The sequence below is a fragment of the Cololabis saira genome, chromosome 10 (assembly GCF_033807715.1).
Source record: "Cololabis saira isolate AMF1-May2022 chromosome 10, fColSai1.1, whole genome shotgun sequence".
NCBI classification, from domain to species: Eukaryota; Metazoa; Chordata; class Actinopteri; order Beloniformes; family Belonidae; genus Cololabis; species Cololabis saira.
This window is the reverse complement of record NC_084596.1, coordinates 14,355,835-14,370,053: the sequence shown is the minus strand read 5'-3', so window position 1 is coordinate 14,370,053 and position 14,219 is coordinate 14,355,835. Positions and strand designations below refer to the sequence as shown.

Genomic DNA, 14,219 nt, shown 5'->3' with positions numbered 1-14,219 from the left:
GAAAATAAGCTGACCATCTTAAACATGTTTGGGTCCACATACAGCTGTGAAGCAGCTTTCTCCACAATGAACATAATTAAAACTAAATATCGTTCCAGGTTCATCAATGAGCACATTCACATGTGCATGAGAACCTGACACAATCCAGCCCAGATTTAAAGTCCTGGCAGGAGAAATTAGAGCTCAGTTCTCTCACTGAACGACAGAAAGTGGGGGCATAAGATTAAGGGGAAGAAAGGAAAAACTGCAAAACTTTTAAATTGCTAAGATGTGTTTATATTAATTTATTATAAAAATGTGTTGAGACAATTAACAAAGAAAAGGGGAAATTCAAACTGCTGGTAAAGAAATAAAATAAGATAGCATTTGAAAAATAAAATAAAATCTTATTTATTTATTTTATTTTGAAGAGAAAAAAATGTGTAATTGAAGTTACACATGTTAATGGGCAAATATGTACTTTTTTAATATAACAGTCAGATGCAGATGTTGATACAACTATGAGGCTACTTGAATATATATATATATATATATATATATATATATATATATATATATATATATATATATATATATATATATATATATATATATATATATATATTATGATGTTCTGGACCTTCGCTGCTATACAGTGTTAATATTTAACGGGCCCCGGGCCACTCTGTACTGAAAAAATTGGGCCCCAAGGTCAGAAAGGTTAAGAACCCCTGCTGTAGCCCATCCCAGCCTTGTGCAGGTCTACCATTTTATCCCTGATGTCCTTACACAGCTCTCTGGTCTTGGTAATTGTGGAGAGGTTGGAGTTTGTTTGATTGAGTGTGTGGACAGGTGTCTTTTATACAGGTAACAAGTTCAAACAGGTGCAGTTAATACAGGTAATGAGTGGAGAACAGGAGGGCTTCTTAAAGAAGAACTAACAGGTCTGTGAGAGCCGGAAGTCTTACTGGTTGACAGGTGATCAAATACTTATGTCATGCAATAAAATGCAAATTAATTACTTAAAAATCATACAATGTGATTTTCTGGATTTTTTTTTTAGATGCTGTCACTCACAGTTGAAGAGTACCTATGATAAAAATTACAGACTTCTACATGCTTTGCAAGTGGGAAAACCTGCAAAATCGGCAGTGTATCAAATACTTGTTCTCCCCACTGTATGTTAAAGCAAGAAAAAAAACTTGTTTTTCATAATAGGTCCCCTTTAAAGTGGATATCAGATGGTCATTTCCAGTAACTTTTGTTTTATCTGGGATACTTCCACATTAGTCTTGCATCCATACCTCCAAACGATTTGTTGTTACTGTAGAACAATAAATAGAAAAGTTATGTCTGTGTTCGTATGTATGTATTGTTGTATTCTTTTTATGCTGCCATTTTGGCCAGGTCACTCTTGAAAAAGAGGTTTTAATCTCAATGAGTTTTTTTTTACCTGGTTAAATAAAGGATATATATATATATATATATATGTTGTTTGAAAAATATCAGGATCTTCTGATTGGTTCAATTTCTGCAGGCTTTCGGTGAGGGGCGGAGCTTCCATCGTGAACAGCAACGCAGAGCTCCAACCCAAGTTATGATAAACAAAACGTTGAGAGGTTGATTATGTCTTCCGCAATGAGAAGTCCATAAATCCAGACATGCATGTTTGAGCCAGAATCTGGAACAGGACCAACAAAGATTATACGTCCACATGTCTGTTGGGGACTAAAATCCACCCAGCTAAAGCTGCAAAAATGTTTGTTGTGTTCTCACAAGAAAATACACATTTCTTCCAAGATGTAATGTAAATGAAAAGCAGAAGCTGATCACGCCTTTTTTGGTGTGCTGTTGAAAATGTAGCGTAGAAATACAAAAGCACACCTACATCTTTTTCTGAGCTTATGATGACATAAGGTAAGAGTTTATCATTGACACAATTTAGACCTTTTATGTCTAAAATTTGTTCTTAATTTGCTTGCCTGGTTAAATAAAGGTTAAATAAAAAAAAAATTCTAAAAACACACAAAAAGCATGACAAGTCCACTTTATGATCTATAACTCATAAATAGATGAGCTCATTTCCATTACCACTAGATTTGCGTAAAGTTTAAATATTGCAAAGAAAAAGCTGGAATGGAAAAACCTAAAAAAAAAAATTTAAATAGTCAAATGTTGCAAAAACCTTTTAACGCTTTCATGAGGTTGATTTACGGTCGTATCCGTAGTCCAGTTTAGTGCAAAAGTGTAATGTAAATACTTTTTCCGCATTTGCACGTCTCCGGTATCACTGGATGTGACGTTTTGGGTCATATGACCAGACCACATGGACATTTAAATGATTATCCTTTCGCCTTTCCCTTCTGTTGGCTATTTTTGCCACAGCTGTAGCGTCAGGCGCGTTCATTTGTCCAAAAGTAAAGATGTTTCCGTCTGTCTCCTTCAAAGTTGAGATCTTCTTTGCTTTAAGAAGTCTCACAGGACAACATTCGAGCAGAGTTATGATCATAGAAGAAGTCTTGCCTGATGATACTTCACAAGATTTATACAAATTTGCAAAACACTCTAGTAAAACCAGTTGCTACGAAAAGAGCTGAAACTGTATTGTTGAAAAGGAAGATGGGGTACGCCATATGTGCAGTGTTTTCACCGGAGCAAGTCACAGACGTTTCATTAAGGCCACAGGAAACTCTGGCAACTAGTTACAAAGAGCACATGTCAGGATTAAGTTATACCCTGAGTTTATTTCTTCTTTATACGTGTAGTGACTCACAAATAAGTGCGACTGCTCAGAGCCTTCAAAGGAGAGCTTGGTCAGCAGAATGATTAATACCATACAAGACAGACGGCATGTGATCTCTGGACTCAACTTAGCTTATGTGGCTGCTTAACTCTTCACTTTTTTTTTTCTGCTGTGTAGCGAGAATTAGTTCCTGTGCTCGTCTGCTCTCTAACCTTGAACTCTTGAAACCTTGGCTTTTCTCAGAATCTTATTAAGTATTGGCAATATTACAAAATATTAGTTCGTATACATCTGCTTTCATAGAAATAGTTTTCCAATTAAAAATCAATGCAACACATACAACAACTTAAAATTTTACACATTTGCAAGTATTAAAAAATATTAAACTTTATATTTTAGGGGAGAAAAAAAAACAACTAAACATTTTCCTCAGACCCTCTGAAATTGTTAAACTTCTGAACCTCATTAGAGCAATCTAATTTCCAGGTCTGTGACCAAAACAAGGCAGCTGGCACCTCAGCAAAACATAATCATATGGCAGCGTGTCCCCCACAGTACCTACTAAATCACCCATGTGATCCAATTTAGGGGGAAAGAAAAGGCCAGGCCGGGCTAGCATTGTCTGCCATCCCTGGGGTTTGCAGGAAAATAATTACTACTGTAAGCGGATGTGTCCCAATCAGATTTCTATTCTCTCTATCTTGGGTTTCGAAACACAAAGAACCGCCGTAAGAAAAGACTAAAGAGCGTTATCAACATGCATTTACACCGACTTCTGTCAATCAGATAAAGGCTGACAATCCCATCAGAAAAAAGCTCATTTGCATGCATTAGAGATATCCGAGGCTTTATCATTATTGCGTTAATTGTAGCTGCGAATCACTTTGAACTGAATGAACTCGAAATGATTTTAGGCTTCAACTCTGCTTTTAACTGTACCTCTAACTGGGAAAAGCCATTATCCCCCTGCGGCCCGGCTCTACTCAGCTGTGAACACTTTCACTGCTAAAGGGCTGCAGGTCAGCAAGCATACATGCCAAATTAGAGCCTGATTTCGACACCCCAGACTGGGCCAAAGCTCCCAAATCAACCCCCCACCTTCAGCACCAAGTCAGCACGCCACATCTCCTTTTAGAAAAGTCTTTCTAACATCGGCGCTCTTTCATGTAGATCCAAGGGCACATTGTGTTGCAGATTAATGTGAAAGGGAATTAACATGATGAAGGGCACTCCCTTCTCAAATTTCACATGGAGGAAGCACATCTTATCTGGAGGAATCATAAATGAGATGTGCCTGTCTAACCTTTGGAAAGCTGCAGGCTAATGATTTTGTCCTTCAGGTGACTTTGGACATGAAGTATGTTGAGGCAATGAGAAAGAAAGCAATAAGAATATATTTCAGGGGGTCTTCGCTATTAATCCAGTGCTGAGCAGACAGTACAGGACTGTCTCAGAAAATTAGAATATTGTGATAAAGTTATTTATTTTCTGTAATGCAATTAAAAAAAACAAAAATGTCATACATTCTGGATTCATTACAAATCAACTGAAATATATTGAGGATATTTGAGTTTTCTTAAGCTGTAAGCCATGATCAGCAATATTAAAATAATAAAAGGCTTGCAATATTTCAGTTGATTTGTAATGAATCCAGAATGTATGACATTTTTGCATTACAGAAAATAAAGGACTTTATCACAATATTCTAATTTTCTGAGACAGTCCTGTATGGTCAAAGACAGACAAGAGGGACATTTGTTGTTGCTGTTAGCTGTTGCTAACAGCTAGTTAGTTCAGCTTTAAAGACTGAAAAGTTGTGAAACAATTTGTTTTAAGAGTTAACACAATTAACTCTTAAAACAAATAAACATCCATCCATTTTTTTAGACCCGTTTTCTACTGTACAGGGTCCTGGGGTCTGCTGGAGCCATTCCCAGCTCATTACAGGCGAGAGGCTACACCTACACCTACAAGGTCGGGTCGTGGGGGCCGTGACCTGATCAGGGAAGCCCAGACTTCCCTCTCCACGTCAACCAGCTCACCTGGGGGGATCCAAAGGTGTTCCCAGGCCAGCTGGGACACACGATCCCTCCAGCAGGTCCTAGGTCTTCCCCTGGGGGGAAAACCTCACCAGGGAGGCTTCCAGGAGGCATCCTCACCAGATGCCCGAAACACCTCATCAGGCTCCTCTTGATGTGGAGGAGCAGGGGCCCCTCCGCACTCCCACTCTGAAGTCAGAATCATCCATCAAGCTGACATACATGTTTCTGGACTGTGGGAGGAAGCTGGAAACCCACACAAGCACAGGGAGATCATGCAAACTGCACGTAGAAAACCTCCCGACAGGCCCGGGAGTCGAATCCAAAACTTCCTTGCTGCGAAGCAATAGTGCTAACCACTAAGCCGCCCCCCAAAAAACAACTAACAAACAAAAAACAATGTTCATGTGAAAAGCAAATTCACCTTAATATAATACAACTGTTACTGAATGACGACGGCAACTTACACAAAGGTCTGTGGCTTCTACTTCTGATATCAAAGTCTTCCAACTCAGGTAAATGAAAAAAAAAAAAAAAAAAAATAGCACAAACAAGTTTACGACTGAGTATTAGGGCCAAACTAAGACAAAAAAAATTTGGAAATTACGAGAATAAAGTCATAAAATTACGAGAATAAAGTCAAAACCTAATGTTGAGAGAATAAAGTCGTTATATTACGAGAATAAAGTCGTAATATTACGAGAATAAAGTCATGGCCTAATGTTGCGAGAATAAAGTCGTAATATTATGAAAATAAAGTCGTAAAATTACAAGAATAAAGTCATATTGTTGCGAGAATAAAGTCGTAATATTACGACTTTATTCTCGTAATATTACGACTTTATTCTCGTAACATTAGGCTATGACTTTATTCACGTAATTTCCTTTTTTTTTTTTTGTCTTAGTTTGGCCCTAATACTCCGTCGTACAAGTTGGATGTTTTGTTTGTTTGCTTATTTATTTCAAAGATTTAGAATAAAATAGAAATTCAGTCATGTTTTTATCATAAGTATCTGGAACTCTAAAATGTCCTGTTCATTATTTAAACATAAAGGGGATTAAACGATGGTTAGAATCTGTGTAAAGTACTGAAGGTTACTGTTTATTTTTACCTATACAGTAGAGAGATTTTTTGGTTGAAAAGAAAGAAAAAACAACACAACAAAACAAATAAACAAAAGCAACATCTCAACATCCCATCTGGAAGGGAACTGAAACACGACGGTCTCTCCTAATAAATATCCTGTCAGGACGTCGGCCCAGGGGCTGCGTTTTTAATAAATACGAGACGGCAGCATTTCACTTTCAAGCCTTCCAGCAAGGGTGCGAGATAACGATCCTCCCAACAAGCTTATCACTCCGCGCTACAAGATTGAGTCATACATGTTATCTGTTCCAGTCCCAGAAGACAACACCACCAACACGCTCACGTGTCAGTTACAACTCCTTTCAACTGACAGCGGCGTACCGCTGCAAACCTGGAGGCAAAGAACACGTGGTTAACCGTTTTCAGTTTGGCCATACATCACTAACGATGAAACTAGCTCACAACCCCACCGGGGGTATCACGGCCGAGGAAGAGGAAAAGAATCAAAAAAGTAACGATAAAAAAGAAAAAACAAAAGAGTGACCAATCAAGACCAAAACTTGTCGCTGTGTCTGAGTTTAAAACTGCAAAGGTTCCTCTGTGCCACTTTAAAGTGACACATGGTTAAGACACGAAGGCCTCGGATCACAGTTAGATACCGGTAGATAGATAGATACTTTATTAATCCTTTGCAGGAAATTAAGGTGTTACATCAGCAGCATCAGTGCATTTTTCGTGCATGCATTCAACACAAAGATAAAAAACAGATCCAATAAAAAAACAAACAGATAACTTAGAAATAAAATTAGATTTAAAATTAAAATGCTGGGGTACTAAAATGCTGGGTAATAAAGTGCTAAGAATAAAGTGCTGGAGTATTGCACATAGGACAGTTATTGCACATTATAGAGCTTGATTTGAGATGAATGAGGAAATAATGGGATGAAACAATGAATCAGTATTTGTATGAAACTATGTGATTTTGATGGGTAGAATAGATTTAAATCATCAAACTATTAAATATTTGCCATCTACAGTAGGCCTGCTGTAGATATTATTTATTTTCGGTATATTTATTAACCTATAAATCTACCAATGACTTGATAATTCACACATCTTACTCCATCCTTTTACTAAATAATGATGATGTCAGACATGAACCAACTATTCATTTTAACCTTCAGCTGCTTGTTTCTGAGTCCTGCTCGTGATGCTTTCATAGTCTTCCTGTTTTTTCTCATACAGCACTGAGTCACAGCACCGGAGAGCAAGTGCTATTGATCATAAGCTGAACTGACAGTGCAGCATCAATGTGAATTCCTAAGATAAATAGTTGGAGACAGGCTTTATCACCAGCTACATGACATCAAAACAACGGCAACAAATCTCTCCTGCGGAGCCCCCTAAAAGCCTCAAAGCCTGACGTGAATGACTTTTTTCTTTGAGCCGCAAAAATCAGATGTTATCTTGTTATTTCATCCTGTATAAAGTACAGATTTGCCTAACAGACAGTGAGAAATTAACCAACATGTATATAGATAGGAATGCAATCACTTATTCTAGGAAAAAGGGCAAAGAGTTCAACAGCTGATCTGTGCTGGATTAAGCGACTGTACCATATGAGATCTTTAATGCCTGGTGGCTCATAGAAGATATAAGCTGCATTCCAAATCAAAATCTGGGGATTCCCGGCTGCTTGCCAGTAATTACAGCCTCCCTGTGTTGCTAGATGACCAGCTTGAAATACCAAAAAAGAAAAATAGTCACCCACTACATTTAGGCACTCTTTTTCATATTACAGCTCGTACCATATAATTTACAGCATGTATGAAAATGTTTACTGGCAAGCGCGTAGAGGAAAAGTTTCCCTTTTGAATTCACAGGGTAGTTTTTCCAGAGTATGACGCCCACTCACACGGTGTAAGACAAGAGCATCTTGGAAACATCTTGTAAGTAACACCTATTCAAATCCATCTTAAAAAGGCTTAGAATTGATAACAACTGTAATCTGCCAAAGATAGCATATATGAGTCATATAATAATGTAGGCGATGTCTGATTTACTTTTGTATATCTGGTTCTTCTGAGAGGTTTAAAACATGTGGGACTCTGGAAAGGTGGGAAGTCAGATAACTGTATGCATGAAGCAGAGTTAAATCTGATTACTGTGTGGATTTTTTATCACCATTAATCAAAGGGAGGATTAGCAGAGATAGTGAGGGTTGCATTGCAGAAGTGACTATGACCCCATTCAGACCTGGCATTGAAAGGTGTGAACACATCCCAGGACGGACTCAGATCTGTATCTCAGGACGCATTTGTAGCCGCTCTGGGTCACTTGTGTCCAGATTCTTCCCGTATTAAGTTTAGAGTTCATTTTACAAATAATTAAAAAAAAAACACAAATACAGATAATAATCAATTGAGGTTTGTAAAATGGGACTCCCCAGAAGCAACTGTAGCTTATGAATAGGGCCCCAGTCACACAGCAGAACAACTATAAATTACACATATAATACATATACATACAATATATAACCTTATAACCTAAATAAGAAAAAAAAAAAACCCCTGAGACCTCCTCAGATTTCCTAGATACAAATATATTCATATACAAATAATACATCAGGTATTGGTACATAAAAAATTGAATAAGAGACATAATTTAATAACAATTTTTGTTTTAGTCTTTCTTTAAAAATTGAGAGAGATCCAGACTCTTTTATAGCACTACCAAGCTCATTCCAAATTTTTGGACCTTTGCAGGTTACACTGAAACTTGTACATTTCAGTTTCCTTTTCTTTCCCCTTAATAGTTGTTTTCCCCTTGTGGCGTGTTCATGAGTGGGAGCATAAATGGGGATGAGTATTCTGAACACAAAATGTGCCTTGACCCCCTTCAGGGACGGCCTGTAAAGCTAAAGTCATCATGCCATCAGTATTATTACGATCTTCTGCCTCTGGTGTTACAAAAACAACAATTCATTTAGTGCTAAAACAAATGGATTCCATAGAAATGTTTATTTGCATACAGAGCAGGAAGGTCCGATCAAATCACCCGACACATCATCTGAGAAACATATTTCAATGCCAGGTGTAAACACATGCGGTAAGTGCTGGCAACCTGTGATCAGCACTTAGGTTGTAATTTCTCCCGGAACGTGTCAAAGCCGGGTCTGAACAGAACCAGTGTGAAAGAGATGCCTTTGGTAAAGAACCTGCATAGTATTTATCGGCTCAACCGCCCTAAAATGGCACATAAACTATCTGCTCAACAGCAAAGGCCAAACAGACACATTTTGCAACCGCCTATTAACCCCAAAGAAGACACTTCCTTGAGAAATAAATGTGAGCACAAATGGAAGAAAATAAGATTGAATAATAGGCTTAACATTGTCAGGTTGGACATGCTGGAGACCTGTACAGGATGTACCCCAGCTTTCGTGTGAAGAGAGCGGCGACAAGCTCCGGCAGCCCCCTGTGACCCCAAATAAGATGGACTGTGTATAGATATTGGATGAATATGCTGGCTAGCTAAATAAGCAATTAGATGATCGAGGGCAATACTTAACTGTTAAACACAGATTTTTGTTGACTCAAATTTCACATAAAAACAATAATTCTATTTTAAAAGGGAGAATATAAAAAAAACAATCTAGTTTATCAGTGCTAGAGAATAAGTGATCGGATGTCTGAAGCAATTACCAACTCAGTTAGCAGCAACATGGGTCTGTGATGTCACAGTACATCACAGACCCATGTTGCTGCTAACTGAGGTCAGACCGATACTACCCAGCCTCCCAATCTTTACATCTATCTGACCTTCCGTCACACTGCATCGGCTGTACTTTGGAAGTGCAATCTGCAATGCAAAACTCAAAAGATACACATCCTGTTAAAGAGGGAATGAAGGGGAGAGAAGTGCTTCACTGCACCCCCTGAATCCATCTGCTATGAACAGATCCGTAAAGACGTGCGGTAAAGACATTTCATTTCAGACCCCAGGAGATTGTCAAATTCAGAGAAAAATGCAACAATACGTCTCCTGTAATATTTCAGGAGGCTCTGACTGCTGCGGTGTGTGAAAAGCAATGTGTTTCCTCTAAGTGAAGGAGCTTTTGTGTCTGGCTTTGACAGTTAGGACAAAAAATTATCATTAACACGATTCAAAATGTCTTATCTCTGGGAACCCACTGCCTTTAGTTTCATCTCACCACACAGAAAGTTACATACAATTATAATATCATCTGGCTGCACATTTGTCACATGGTCTCTGGACAATACCCAGAAGCAGGCCTGGACGCGCTAGTACAAGACGGCAGAAGAGTAAGACAATTCAAGTAAGACAAGTAGTAAGTACAGGAAATTCTCCAGATATCCAGGAGTGGACACAAAAAGTAATCTCAGCCTTTTTTTCTTACAGCGTATCAAGAAGGACAAGGTTTCTGACTTGAACACAGTGTCTGCATGCAGCAGAAAAAAAACTGAAGCATTAACCGCCATGATCTGTAATCGAGGCTGTTTTTTTAATGGATATCAATACAACATGTACTTTGACGTTTCCACAACACTGAGACAAGCAGAAAAGATGCTCGCTCTCCGTGAACTCTCGGGACCTGCTCTGTGACCATATAAGTCCAATGCCACATTTTTTTGCACATTGTCACTGGAAGCTGGCTGGGTAAAGTGTGTGCAGAGTCCAGGGCAGGAGATGCAGACGCCTGAGTTTTCACACACAAAAATCTTCAATCCTTGGGAAGCTATGGCTTATCTATGAATATTGAATGATGAAACCCTACTTCCCTAACATAAAACAAGTGAATTTTACATGGTAGAGCCACTAAAACGATCGCCAGTGTCAGCAAAATAGGACGCTGCCAAAGATCATGGCAAGCCCCGTGGACTTTGTCCATCATTATCTGTCATCCTGCATGCTCATCATTTAACTTCATAAACCTGGTAAAATAACCGAGCTGAAAAATTAGCCATTAGGCCCCATAATGTGCAGCGTCCCGTGTTAAAATAATTAATGTGAACATCATAACATGTCAAAGAGAAGACTAAAACACAGAGCTCTTTCTCCTTTCACCCATTCACATTTTTATCCAAATAAAAGGGAAATGTCATGCTGTGACAACTTCCCATTTCCAAAGAGCTTGTGCCCAGCAGTCTTTTTTCTTTCTTTAAACCTTTTGTGTGTTTAAAAGTGCATGATTGCCAAGGAAAGCCAGTTGTGCTCTCTCAGCAGTTATAAGAAGAAGTGAGATGAAATGCTTCTTAACAGAAAATAAATGCTGACAAGAGTTCATGGACATAATAGAGCAAAATCAGCACATTCAAAAACAATTAATTTCAAAGTGTTACCTTGCAAACCGAATAGCCGAGGGATTTGCTCGGTATTTTTAACACTGGGAACATAATTTTAAGTCCTGAACAGCAGCTAAACCAAAGACTACACTGCTAAAATTGTTAAAATGAGGCTAGTTAAAAGCAGTGATGATGTGCTTTGTTGTTAAATAGATTACACTGAAATACAATGGCTCTATTACTCTTTATAAAATAAAAACTAAACAAAAAAAAAAAGAGGATGTCACTGTTGTGACTGAAAACAAGTAACTTGTACTGAATATGTTTTCAACATTTTGTGTTACTACTTTTAATTCACATTTCCTAGTTATGTGCGTGAACACTTGAACTCACCATTAAACAGTCCATGTCACCAGGAAGCGCGCGGCTCATATTTGAGTGGAAATCCCGATGATTTCCACGGAAAGGCACATGAATAAGAAAAACAGAATATTATTCTTTGTATATTTATTGTGTTATGCTTTAAAAATTACACCGTCTCTATGTCAAAATTATTTCAATGCTGCCAAAACTGCTTGTGTATTTAAGGTAGTTTACAAGTTAAATGAAAGGACAGAGAAAGCAAAAGTAAAAATATTTTCTTTCTTTCTTTCTTTCTTTCTTTTTTACCTGAGGAGAGAAACAAACTCCCCGGTGATCTGCAGCTGTCAGCAGGTAGAGAGTCCGGAGGGAGCGTGAAACCCCGCCGTGATGCGTGTCTGCGTGGAAAGGACCAGACACCTGTGGGCTCCTCTAGTGCGGAGCCGGCTGGCCCCGCCCCCTCCACCTGGAGCAGCCAATCAGCGCCCCCTGCTGGCAGGTGTGGGACAGCCGCCCTCACGTCACATGACCACTAGGTGGCCGGGTCAGACAGCTGAATAGTCCATGGGCCAGACCAGATATCAGAGCAACTCAAGGTGACAAAACTTGCTTATTTTTGAAAAGATCCATATCTGTAGATGATATTTTGGTATGATAACCCTTCCTGAGTGGCAGCTGTATCATAGTTATCAGCAGTACTCGAGTTGTAAAAAAAAATCAGCAGGGATGGTGGATTTTATCATATGGGGACAGATAATTTGTGCTGATTACAAATAATATAATATATTACAAATAATAGCACTGACCAAAAAACCTGCAGAAATACTGCAGGAATGACATAGCAGCAGTTAAATGCAGCCTTCTGTAAACTTTAAATATCCACTGGGCTTACATCAAATACATCAAAACACAACAATAAAAACAGTTTTCCGAACTTATCAATATGCCTCTGTCCTTCACAGGATAAGTAAAATGGATGGCTGCGAAAACTCAAAATCTTAACAAGAATATTTGTCTTATTTCTAGTAAAATGTCAAATTTTAGTAAAAAAAAATCTCATTACACTTAAAACAAGAATTTTCACCTGTTTCAAGTAGATTTTCACTTAAAATAAGTAGAAAAATCTGCCAGTGTAAGAAGATTTTTTTGCTTGTAATGAGATGATAAATCTTGTTCCACTGGCAGATTTTCCTACTTATTTCAAGTGAAAATTTACGTGAAACAGGTGAAAATTGTCAAATAAGTTATTTTTCTGGTGTTATTTTTCTGGTGATGACTCTAAATGTTGAAATAGCAGTAAAACCACATTAATTGATGAAATGGCATAAGGGATGGAAAGGGGGGATGGCAGTTTTACAGGGGGGATGATTTTGACCGTTTTTATTGCAGTGGATGTCATCCCCCCTCAACTCGAGTACTGGTTATCAGCTGGGACCTTTTAAGAATTCATTCAAGCTAAGATGTGAATCTTTCTGACCAACATAGAGCTCACTGCAGCTCTTTAAACTATAAACAATGCACATTTTTACACAATTTTCGCCTAAATGATATACCATACTATCTTCTACCCCTGTGTCATCTAGGAACAACAGAGACGCAAAATACAAAAACTGTAACACTCACAGGACCATAAGGATTCAGGAAATGTATCACATCTTAGCTTGAATGAATGCTTAAAAGGTCCCCTTTAAAATGATACCAAAGACAATATTGTGAAACATTGACAGATATCCTGTACATGAGTCTAAACCAGGATATTCACCAGCATCTAACATGTAATTTTCTGAAGGGGGTGAGTAACTTCATGAGTTGATAACTATGATACAGCTGCCACTTTCTTTTTTACATTTCTGTCTATACATTTTATCTGTCCTAAGTCATCCTAAGTCACTTTTTGTACAGACTCATCCGGCACTTTAAAACCTCATATTGTACATTTCTGTTTATACATTTTATTGTATTGTTTATACATTTTATTTTATCTCTTATATATTTGTTTTTATATTTATATTGTGTTGCACCAATCACCACAACAAATTCCTCGTGTGTGTTAACAAACTTGGCAATAAACCCTTTTCTGATTTCTGATTTTTCTGATTTCTCAGGAAGGGTTATCATACCAAAAAATGATCTACAGACATGGATCTTTTCAAAAATCATAAGTAAGTTTTGTCACCTTGAGTTGTACTGACAAGTGAAATTTTGGGCTCTGGCCCATGGACTATGAATGAGGACTTTCTATGCACAAGCAGTCATATATAAGGAAATCATTACAGAGACGTAATAAGACTTCGCCCAGAGGGAAGTTTTCTTGGGATTCACAGTTGCTCGGTATAGACTGGTGCAAGACATGGCTGTGTACCTCTCAATTTTATATTTCAAATAAAATTAGAGAGGTTCATTTTTAAATTTTGCATTGTATTTACACTTGTAACAAGTTAATTTCTAGGTTTACTGAAGTGGATGAAATTTGCACTTTTTGTGGAGATGAGCCAGAGACGATTCTACATTTGTTTTGTGTTTGCCCATTGTCAACAGTATTTTGGAGGGACATGGAAAAATGTATCTGTGATAAAACTGGACAGTCCATCACAATCACACCCAAATATATTATCTCGAAATTTGAATGTGATGACAAACCAATATGCTTTATAACAAATTTTATGCTTTTGATGGGTAAATTTCATTTTCATAAGATGTTGTTC

At 37.9% G+C, this 14,219-nt stretch overlaps 1 protein-coding gene across 2 annotated transcripts in view; it reads right to left on the bottom strand.

Annotated features, from left to right (window-relative positions):
* The window catches only part of LOC133452449 (protein 4.1-like), a 77,690-nt gene extending 65,769 nt beyond the window's left edge, over positions 1-11,921 (bottom strand). The window contains exon 1 of one of the 2 annotated variants that reach the window (XM_061731768.1): positions 11,824-11,921. The gene's annotated coding sequence lies outside the window, so the exon portion shown is untranslated. Of the gene's footprint in view, positions 1-11,547; positions 11,648-11,823 lie in introns of those variants that run through there. The other variant, XM_061731763.1, reaches the window with a different exon arrangement.
* Positions 11,922-14,219: the final 2,298 nt, after the last annotated feature.